A 12,578-nucleotide genomic window follows, 5' to 3' on the forward strand; every position below is an offset into this window, starting at 1 on the left:
AACGATATGAAGAATGCGTTTCGCTATGAATACTCACGTTTTACAGCCACTTTTCCTTGTTTGTCATCGCAGAAACAGCCATCCTCCTTTTTGCACTCGTCCTTTATGTCTTCACAGGATGTTGCCACTAGTGATGTTGTATAAATAAGGAGAAATACCGAAAAACTAAAGATCAGGTTAAGTTCACCGCGATGAGTAAATGTATTTCTTCACTCTCATGAATACTGATATTTCCAGTTTTATATAACTGGCTAGCGACGAGGTTACCAACGATATGCCGAATATGTTTCGCTGTGCAATAGTTACGTTTTACAGCCAGTTTTCCTTGTTTGTCATCGCAGAAACAGCCATCCTCCTTTTTACACTCGTCCTTTATGTCTTCACAGGATTTTGCCACTAGTGGTGTTGTATAAATAAGGAGAAATACCGAAAAACTAAAGATCAGGTTAAGTTCACCGCGATGAGTAAATGTTTTATTTCTTCACTCTCATGAATACTGATATTTCCAGTTTTATATAACTGGCTAGCGACGAGGTTATCAACGAGATGCCGAATATGTTTCGCTGTGGAATACTTGCGTTTTACAGCCAGTTTTCCTCGTTTGTCATCGCAGAAACAGCCATCCTCCTTTTTGCACTTGTCCTTTATGTCTTCACAGGATGTTGCCACTAGTGGTGTTGTATAAATAAGGAGAAATACCGAGAAACTAAAGATCAGGTTAAGTTCACCGCGATGAGTAAATGTATGATTTGAGCATTTTCAGGAATACTGATATTGTCATTTTATATAATTGGCTAACGACGAGATTACCAACGATATGACGAATGCGTTTCGCTATGCATACTCACGTTTTACAGCCACTTTTCCTTGTTTGTCATCGCAGAAACAGCCATCCTCCTTTTTGCACTCGTCCTTTATGTCTTCACAGGATTTTGCCACTAGTGGTGTTGTATAAATAAGGAGAAATACCGAAAAACTAAAGATCAGGTTAAGTTCACCGCGATGAGTAAATGTATGATTTCTACACTCTCATGAATACTGATATTCCCAGTTTTATATAACTGGATAGCGACGAGGTTACCAACGATATGCCGAATATATTTCGCTGTGCAATACTAACATTTTACAGCCAGTTTTCCTTGTTTGTCATCGCAGAAACAGCCATCCTCTTTTTTGCACTCGTCCTTTATGTCTTCATAGGATTTAGCCACTAGTGGTGTTGTATAAATAAGCAGAAATACCGAAAAACTAAAGATCAGGTTAAGTTCACGGCGATGAGTAAATGTATAATTTGTGCACTGTCATGAATACTGATATTCCCAGTTTTATATAACTGTCTAGCGACGAGGTTACCAACGATATGCCGAATATGTTTCGCTATGCAATACTTACGTTTTACGGCCAGTTTTCCTTGTTTGTCATCGCAGAAACAGCCATCCTCCTTATTGCACTTGTCCTTTATGTCTTCACAGGATGTTGCCACTAGTGGTGTTGTATAAATAAGGAGAAATACCGAAAAACTAAAGATCAAGTTAAGTTCACCGCGATGAGTAAATGTATAATTTCTGCACTCTCATGAATACTGATATTGCCAGTTTTATATAATTGGCTAACGACGAGATTACCAACGATATGACGAATGCGTATCGCTATGCATACTCACGTTTTACAGCCACTTTTCCTTGTTTGTCATCGCAGAAACAGCCATCCTCCTTTTTGCACTCGTCCTTTATGTCTTCACAGGATTTTGCCACTAGTGGTGTTGTATAAATAAGGAGAAATGCCGAAAAACTAAAGATCAGGTTAAGTTCACCGCGATGAGTAAATGTATAATTTGAGCATTTTCAGGAATACTGATATTCCCAGTTTTATATAATTGGCTAACGACGAGATTACCAACAATATGACGAATGCGTTTCGCTATGCATACTCACGTTTTACAGCCACTTTTCCTTGTTTGTCATCGCAGAAACAGCCATCCTCCTTTTTGCACTCGTCCTTTATGTCTTCACAGGATTTTGCCACTAGTGGTGTTGTATAAATAAGGAGAAATACCGAAAAACTAAAGATCAGGTTAAGTTCACCGCGATGAGTAAATGTATAATTTCTACACTCTCATGGATACTGATATTCCCATTTTTATATAATTGGCTAACGACGAGATTACCAACGATATGACGAATGCGTATCGCTATGCATACTCACGTTTTACAGCCACTTTTCCTTGTTTGTCATCGCAGAAACAGCCATCCTCCTTTTTGCACTCGTCCTTTATGTCTTCACAGGATTTTGCCACTAGTGGTGTTGTATAAATAAGGAGAGATACCGAAAAACTAAAGATCAGGTTAAGTTCACCGCGATCAGTAAATGTATAATTTCTACACTCTCATGAATACTGATATTCCCAGTTTTATATAATTGGCTAACGACGAGATTACCAACGATATGACGAATGCGTTTCGCTATGTATACTCACGTTTTACAGCCACTTTTCCTTGTTTGTCATCGCAGAAACAGCCATCCTCCTTTTTGCACTCGTCCTTTATGTCTTCACAGGATGTTGCCACTAGTGGTGTTGTATAAATAAGGAGAAATACCGAAAAACTAAAGATCAGGTTAAGTTCACCGCGATGAGTAAATGTATAATTTGAGCATTTTCAGGAATACTGATATTCCCAGTTTTATATAATTGGCTAACGACGAGATTACCAGCGATATGACGAATGCGTTTCGCTACTTATACTCACGTTTTACAGCCACTTTTCCTTGTTTGTCATCGCAGAAACAGCCATCCTCCTTTTTGCACTCGTCCTTTGTGTCTTCACAGGATTTTGCCACTAGTGGTGTTGTATAAATAAGGAGAAATACCGAAAAACTAAAGATCAGGTTAAGTTCACCGCGATGAGTAAATGTATAATTTCTACGCTCTCATGAATACTGATATTCCCGGATTTATATAATTGGCTAACGACGAGATTACCAACGATATGGCGAATGCGTATCGCTATGCATACTCACGTTTTACAGCCACTTTTCCTTGTTTGTCATCGCAGAAACAGCCATCCTCCTTTTTGCACTCGTCCTTTATGTCTTCACAGGATTTTGCCACTAGTGGTGTTGTATAAATAAGGAGAAATGCCGAAAAACTAAATATCAGGTTAAGTTCACCGCGATGAGTAAATGTATAATTTCTACACTCTCATGAATACTGATATTCCCAGTTTTATATAACTGGCTAGCGACGAGGTTACCAATGATATGCCGAATATATTTCGCTGTGCAATACTAACATTTTACAGCCAGTTTTCCTTGTTTGTCATCGCAGAAACAGCCATCCTCTTTTTTGCACTCGTCCTTTATGTCTTCACAGGATTTTGCCACTAGTGGTGTTGTATAAATAAGGAGAAATACCGAAAAACTAAAGATCAGGTTATGTTCACCGCGATGAGTAAATGTATAATTTCTACACTCTCATGAATACTGATATTCCCAGTTTTATATAATTGGCTAACGACGAGATTACCAACGATATGACGAATGCGTTTCGCTATGTATAGTCACGTTTTACAGCCACTTTTCCTTGTTTGTCATCGCAGAAACAGCCATCCTCCTTTTTGCACTCGTCCTTTATGTCTTCACAGGATTTTGCCTCTAGTGGTGTTGTATAAATAAGGAGAAATACCGAAAAACTAAAGATCAGGTTAAGTTCACCGCGATGAGTAAATGTATAATTTCTACACTCTCATGAATACTGATATTCCCAGTTTTATATAATTGGCTAACGACGAGATTACCAACGATATGACGAATGCGTATCGCTATGCATACTCACGTTTTACAGCCACTTTTCCTTGTTTGTCATTGCAGAAACAGCCATCCTCCTTTTTGCACTCGTCCTTTATGTCTTCACAGGATGTTGCCACTAGTGGTGTTGTATAAATAAGGAGAAATACCGAAAAACTAAAGATCAGGTTAAGTTCACCGCGATGAGTAAATGTATAATTTGAGCATTTTCAGGAATACTGATATTCCCAGTTTTATATAATTGGCTAACGACGAGATTACCAGCGATACTACGAATGCGTTTCGCTATGTATACTCACGTTTTACAGCCACTTTTCCTTGTTTGTCATCGCAGAAACAGCCATCCTCCTTTTTGCACTCGTCCTTTATGTCTTCACAGGATTTTGCCACTAGTGGTGTTGTATAAATAAGGAGAAATACCGAAAAACTAAAGATCAGGTTAAGTTGACCGCGATGAGTAAATGTATAATTTCTACGCTCTCATGAATACTGATATTCCCGGATTTATATAATTGGCTAACGACGAGATTACCAACGATATGGCGAATGCGTATCGCTATGCATACTCACGTTTTACAGCCACTTTTCCTTGTTTGTCATCGCAGAAACAGCCATCCTCCTTTTTACACTCGTCCTTTATGTCTTCACAGGATTTTGCCACTAGTGGTGTTGTATAAATAAGGAGAAATGCCGAAAAACTAAAGATCAGGTTAAGTTCACCGCGATGAGTAAATGTATAATTTCTACACTCTCATGAATACTGATATTCCCAGTTTTATATAATTGGCTAACGACGAGATTACCAACGATATGACGAATGCGTATAGCTATGCATACTCACGTTTTACAGCCACTTTTCCTTGTTTGTCATTGCAGAAACAGCCATCCTCCTTTTTGCACTCGTCCTTTATGTCTTCACAGGATGTTGCCACTAGTGGTGTTGTATAAATAAGGAGAAATACCGAAAAACTAAAGATCAGGTTAAGTTCACCGCGATGAGTAAATGTATAATTTGAGCATTTTCAGGAATACTGATATTCCCAGTTTTATATAATTGGCTAACGACGAGATTACCAGCGATATGACGAATGCGTTTCGCTATGTATACTCACGTTTTACAGCCACTTTTCCTTGTTTGTCATCGCAGAAACAGCCATCCTCCTTTTTGCACTCGTCCTTTATGTCTTCACAGGATTTTGCCACTAGTGGTGTTGTATAAATAAGGAGAAATACCGAAAAACTAAAGATCAGGTTAAGTTCACCGCGATGAGTAAATGTATAATTTCTACGCTCTCATGAATACTGATATTCCCGGATTTATATAATTGGCTAACGACGAGATTACCAACGATATGGCGAATGCGTATCGCTATGCATACTCACGTTTTACAGCCACTTTTCCTTGTTTGTCATCGCAGAAACAGCCATCCTCCTTTTTGCACTCGTCCTTTATGTCTTCACAGGATTTTGCCACTAGTGGTGTTGTATAAATAAGGAGAAATGCCGAAAAACTAAAGATCAGGTTAAGTTCACCGCGATGAGTAAATGTATAATTTCTACACTCTCATGAATACTGATATTCCCAGTTTTATATAACTGGCTAGCGACGAGGTTACCAACGATATGCCGAATATATTTCGCTGTGCAATGCTAACATTTTACAGCCAGTTTTCCTTGTTTGTCATCGCAGAAACAGCCGTCCTCTTTTTTGCACTCGTCCTTTATGTCTTCACAGGATTTTGCCACTAGTGGTGTTGTATAAATAAGGAGAAATACCGAAAAACTAAAGATCAGGTTAAGTTCACCGCGATGAGTATATGTATAATTTGAGCATTTTCAGGAATACTGATATTCCCAGTTTTATATAATTGGCTAACGACGAGATTACCAGCGATATGACGAATGTGTTTCGCTATGTATACTCACGTTTTACAGCCACTTTTCCTTGTTTGTCATCGCAGAAACAGCCATCCTCCTTTTTGCACTCGTCCTTTATGTCTTCACAGGATTTTGCCTCTAGTGGTGTTGTATAAATAAGGAGAAATACCGAAAAACTAAAGATCAGGTTAAGTTCACCGCGATGAGTAAATGTATAATTTCTACACTCTCATGAACACTGATATTCCCAGTTTTATATAATTGGCTAACGACGAGATTACCAACGATATGACGAATGCGTATCGCTATGCATACTCACGTTTTACAGCCACTTTTCCTTGTTTGTCATCGCAGAAACAGCCATCCTCCTTTTTGCACTCGTCCTTTATGTCTTCACAGGATTTTGCCACTAGTGGTGTTGTATAAATAAGGAGAAATACCGAAAAACTAAAGATCAGGTTAAGTTCACCGCGATGAGTAAATGTATAATTTGAGCATTTTCAGGAATACTGATATTCCCAGTTTTATATAATTGGCTAACGACGAGATTACCAACGATATGACGAATGCGTTTCGCTATGCATACTCACGTTTTACAGCCACTTTTCCTTGTTTGTCATCGCAGAAACAGCCATCCTCCTTTTTGCACTCGTCCTTTATGTCTTCACAGGATTTTGCCCCTAGTGGTGTTGTATAAATAAGGAGAAATTCCGAAAAACTAATGATCAGGTTAAGTTCACCGCGACGAGTAAATGTATAAATTGTGAACTGTCATGAATACTGATATTCCGAATTTTTATATAACTGGCTAGCGACGAGGTTACCAACGATATGCCGAATATGTTTTGCTGTGCAATACTTACGTTTTACAGCCAGTTTTCGTTGTTTGTCATCGCAGAAACAGCCATCCTCCTTTTTGCACTCATCCTTTATGTCTTCACAGGATTTTGCCACTAGTGGTGTTGTATAAATAAAAAGAAATACAAAAAAAACTAAAGATCGGGTTAAGTTCACCGGGATGAGTAAATATAGAATTTGAGCATTTTCTGGAATACTGATATTCCCAGTTTTATAGAACTGGGTTACGACTAGATTACCAACGATATGTCGAATATGTTTCGCTATGCGATACTTACGTTTTACAGCCAGTTTTCCTTGTTTGTCATCGCAGAAACAGCAATCACCAATTACGAGATTGCTCATGGCGCTAGTAGGCACTGCAGAGTAACCTATCCTAAGGCGTCTATTTCTCTAGCTTAGTTGATGTCAAGTGTTTCTCTTATCGTATTTGATATGAATAACCGTTTTGTATAAAAATCCGGCAGATCCCACGCACTGTGGGAATCGATGCAATGCGAAGCAGCCAGCAAAGAGCTGCATACATCGCCTTGTTTGACTTTGAACCAAATGAAATCATTCATGCCATGGCATCTAGTTCACCGTATATCGCATGTTTGCCATGCACGCATGCATCCACAATCTGATTTATGCCATGCTAATGAGACGTATATTCGGTATGTACAATGCATGACCTGTCGTTATGTTCATCACGCACTCGTGTCATGCCATACCAGTTGTCGTATATATCCATTTAACAAAACGGCTGGAAGCGCACCATGACAGTATCCTGTAAATCACACCCGTACATGACATGCATAACATGATTCGCATGTTAGAACCTGTCATTTATGTTCGTCATACAGTCACATCGCGCAATACCAATTTTGGTGTATATCAAACGAGCCAAATGGCTGCGAGTGCACCATGAGTATGGCATGTAAATCATGCCATACATGACATTTATATCATGGTTTTCATATTACCACCTGTGACTTATATTCGTCATACAGTCGCGTCGCGCAATACAAATTTTGGTGTATATCAATCTAGCGAAACAGCCGCGATCGGACGATGAGTGTGGCATGTAAATCATGCCGTAAATGAGATGCATATCATGATTTCCACGTTTCCACCTGGCATTTGTGTTTGTCATACAGTCGGCCGCGCAATACCAATTTTGGTGTATATGATGCTAGCGAAACGGCCGCGAATGCACCATGAGCAAATCGTGTCGTACATGACTTGCGTGTCAATATTTTAATGTTACAACCTCTCGTTTACGTTCGTCATGCAGTCACGTCACGCAATACCAATTTTGGTGTATATCAAGCTAGCGAAACGGCCGCGAATGCACCATGAGCGTGGCATGTAAATCATGACATACACGACAAGCATATCATGGTTTTCATGTTACCAACTGTTATTCATGTTCTTCATACAGTAACATCGCGCAATACCAATTTTGGTGCATATCAGTCTAGCGAAACGGCCGCGAGCGCACCATGAGCAGTTCATGTCGTACATGACTTGCATATCATGATTTTCATGTTACCACCTCTCATTTACGTTCGTGATACAGTCGCGTCGCGCAATACCAATTTTTGTGTACATCAAACTAGCAATACGGCCGCGAATGCACCATGAGCAGACCATGTCGTGCATGACTTGCGTGTGATAATTTTCATGTTACCAACTCTCGTTTACATTCGTCATACAGTCGCGTCGCACAATATCTATTTTGGTGTATGTCAAGCTAGCGAAACGGCCGCGAATGCACGATGAGCGTGGCATATAAAGCATGACACACATGACATGCATGTCATGGCTTTCATGTTACCACCTGTTATTCATGTTCTTTATACAGTCACATCGCGCAATACCAGTTTTAGTGTATATCGATCTAGCGAAACGGCCGCGAGTGCGCCATGAGCGTGGCATGTAAATCATCTTGTAGATGACATGCATGTCATAATTTTCATGTTACCACGTGTCAGTTATGTTCGTCATACAAAAATGTCTCGGTATACCAGTTTTCGTAAACATCCATTCATTTAAACGGTCGTAAGCGCCCCGAGGCCATGTCTTTTAAATCATGCTGCACATGACATGCGTGTCATGATTTGCACTTTAGGACCTGTCATTATGTTCGTCATTAACTCTTGTCACGCCATACTAGTTTTGGTGTATATGAAATTAAGGGACCGGCCGTAAGAACCCCAAGGCCGTGGAATGTAAATCATGCTGTTCATGACATGCATATCATGATTTTCATGTTATGACCTGTCATTTATGTTCGTAATACGGTCATGTTATCCCATACCAACTTTGGTATACATCCGATTAACGAAACGGCCAGGAGAGCACGAAGTCGTAGGCGGCTAGATAGATAGATAGATAGATACGCTCAGAGTCGCAGAAGTTCGCTAAGAAATGCTTCGCATTTAATAACAAGTATGAGCTGATGGTTCTAGATATTTTTGTATTTTATATTTGCCTTATTGTGTACGGATATAATCTTGACATTATCTCAGCTGGCTGGAACATTGTAAAGCTGTAGGCATTGACGATAGCACCGTCCATGTACTACACGCCTGGATTGTCTGTGAACAGTGTAAATTTGTGATTCTCCGGTTTCTCGAAGAAACCACGACAACGCCCACAGAGCGGCTCGGGTAGATGACCGGGTAGGCCAGTGCCTTAGGATTTTGTCCTCTCTGAGTAGGCTGTTGTCCAGCTGGCCTAGCGGCGGCTCCTTGTCTTCTCCTTCATTCTTTTACATTCCAATTTTCCCTTCCCAAGTACAGGGTAGTAAACGGGAGGCTTTCTCAGGTTAACATCCCTGTCTTCCTTTTATCTTTCTTTATCTCTTTATTAGGCATTGAGTGTAGGACGTCGCAAGGTTTTGAAATATAACCTTCTCCATATTTGATCAAGTTGACGCTTGTGCTGTTTTCTCTGGCCGCTTTTCCGCGCGGTATATGTCTTGCGTCCTTTGTAACCTTATCTGAAGTTATATATGGAGTTTCACTATTGTTCGACATTGAATTCACTCGAAGATGAGTTACTGATGTCCTAAATGTATAGTTTTTTGTGTGCTAGTGTTTTTTGAATACATTGAGTTAGATGGAGGGAATATACAGTCGAGGGTCCCATAGTCAAAAACTCCAGTGGGAACTTGGGTTATTAATGTTACCCTTGAAGGCGCATGAAAAACATGCAACATGAGTTTGAAAAAAATCATACCGAAGAAGTTCTAGAACAATGAAGTGTACTTATCAAGAGCCCATGTTGCAGCACACAGAAAAACAGCGAAAATATCCGAATACAAATGATAAACTTAGCAAAGGAAGAAAGTTAACCGATTTAGTCGTGTAATAATTATAAACATGAAAAATCAAGAAATCTGAGACTGTTCAATGAGCGTGGTAAACTTAGTAATATTAGTGACGAAGCTTAGCGCCATGTTTTACTGCATAACATCACAGTAAATATTTGATAGTGTGGGGCTAACCGTTCTATATTGCCATAAATGTCAATATCATTTCAGCAAAATTAGAATGAGCATTGGACAAATGAGAATTAGAGTTGTGTGCAAGTATGCTAATATTTTTATCAACGAGTTAATAGAATAGCTGAATTCGTATAAGAGGCGTCTAGTGAGTATTGTATGAAATAATTGCAATATGATAGCTAAATATGCTTGTTGTGTGTAGAGTGTTTTTATCACAATGTAATGGCCATGAACTGGCGGAACGCCATCACGTTCCCGCCCCGACTCAGGCGTCGCCTACGGTAGCGGCTGCTAGGGTGTCCCCCCTGGATTCCCCGGCGGCCTAAAATCCTCAGGACCGATGAATAAAGTTCTTGACTGACTGACTTGTAGAAGTCTTCTGCTACCCTCGCTATGCCACTGATGTCGCTAACAATATTGTCCTCTTATACTGTGCGTTAATTGCGGCACTTCCTGAAGATCTTCCTTTTCAATTTTTAGTGATGCCTGTGTTTCCTTGACCTTGATGTTTCTTGATGATAGGCTCACTTAGCTCAGTCAATTCTATTTTAAATTATTAGTTAATCACATTTGTTCCTTGTAACGTCTTTATTATATCCTTCATTGCCTGAGAAATATGCTTACTCCTTTCCTTGGTGCTTTACTTCAAACGTCAATTGACGCTTCGAATATGGGTCTAGTTGCAGTTGGGTATGGGTCTAGTTGTAATGGGCTCAGTTGCAATGGGCTCAGTCATAATTCATCATTATGATCATACCATTATTATCAGCAACTCAGCATAAGCCACGCCGTACAAAATAAGGACGAGTTATGGCGTAGTCGGTACTTTGCAACGTACTGTACAATGCTCGGTGATTGAAGCGCGATACTCAAATCCATGGGTTTCAGCAAGATATTTTTGGGAGGTGCAATCCTTTGTTGCATCATGGCTGGGGGAAGAGGGTGAGGGCGCTGGCGTAGCTTGGAAACTTAACGTGTACTGCTGTTTGTATGCTATTTTTATGTTGCATGCTGGAGCTACACTGAGAGGCTAAGGAGTAGTCGACGCTTTATTTGAGCGCCAACAACTCCTTTTACATTATGTCAATAATAAAAAAAAAAGAGAGGACGAGTTATGGCGGAGTCGGCGCTTTGCAACATACAATGCTTGGTGTGTGAAGCGCGATACTCAGAACCATGGGCTTCGGCAGGATATTTCTTAGGGGTACAAACCCGTGTTGCATCGTAGCTCGGGGAAGAGGGTGAGGGCGCTGTCGTGGCTAGGGTACTGGGCAACTGCTGGTGTTGCTCAAGGGGGTAAGTGCCCCCCTGCCGAAGCGCATGCTCGGAGCGCGTGGCTGCTGAGGGTGAAGGTGACGGTGAAAGTGAGAGCGTTACTGAAACATGTTTACTGCATTCGGCAGACAGACTTTCAATCTGTGGTTCTTGGTTGCGCCTGCGGAGCGGTGAAATAATAACCTGCGCCCGCTAGCTCCAGCCGCTTCTCGAGGCTCGGCAAGAGGGCGTGGCGCAGTGTTTTGAGGCGATGGCGCGCAGCGCTCTGCCGGCGCCCCCAAGAACCCCAGACTGAACGGCTGTCTATCGGATGGAGTCGGCGTGTGTCACCAACGCTGTCATCCTTGCCGTCACCTCAATACCAACAGCGACGAACTTCGAGGATCGCGTCTCAATTGCCGAGCACTATACGTCTGGGATCACGAAGCATTAAATACGAGTTTGCATATTGGGATACCTTGCTCTATACTTTTTACTTGCAGTAAATGTCAAAAGAGTGTTTAAAACAGGCCCCTGGAAAGTTGGTCCTCCAGCCGAGTGTGCTGCTGGCTTCGCACAGGCGTGGAGTTTCATTACGTTGACTATATCAAGGTTGGGCTATTCTTTTTTACTGGCGTTCTTTGCTATTATTCTTCTGAGGTGGAGCGCCATTCTTGTCCTCATTAGGCTATGATTGCTACATTTTGCCTTTCCTATCACTTCTATGTTCTGACCTAGTTTTTCATTGAAAGCTTAAAATCCTTGGCAAATTTCAGCACAGATTCCGACTTCACCGCTCAGCTAAACTTAACATGTTAACACAGGATGACGAACTTTTTATTCATAATATGCGTGGTATGTACATTAGCAGCGAAAACGAACTTATGTTTAGAACAGAAACCACGTAGCGCAACTCTCTTGCACAAACAAATGACAGGCGCGCCGCAGTTTTGGCGTGGACATTGTATGTATTTTTAGACTGTAACCGACTAGAGGTTGCTTCTTTAGAGAAAAAAAAATGATCAAATTAATGGTCGCTCAAAATTTCTGCTACAGCGCTACGCTCAAGCCGAGAGTAGGTGGCTTTGGAGGGATCGATGTTGACACGTCATCAACTAGTGAAGCTGTCGGAATTCTCACTTTGGTATGAAATGAATGACACACTGTTCAGCCGACATGCATTGGTAGGAAGGCTATGCTTGCTTGTCGAAGCTGCCTGTGCTGTTTGTGCACGTGATTCCGCCAGGTATGCCCGTCTGATTGTGAGAGGCATTCGCGAAAATCTAGCGAA

This window comes from Rhipicephalus sanguineus, chromosome 5, assembly GCF_013339695.2.
Source record: "Rhipicephalus sanguineus isolate Rsan-2018 chromosome 5, BIME_Rsan_1.4, whole genome shotgun sequence".
In the NCBI taxonomy this organism is placed as follows: domain Eukaryota; kingdom Metazoa; phylum Arthropoda; class Arachnida; order Ixodida; family Ixodidae; genus Rhipicephalus; species Rhipicephalus sanguineus.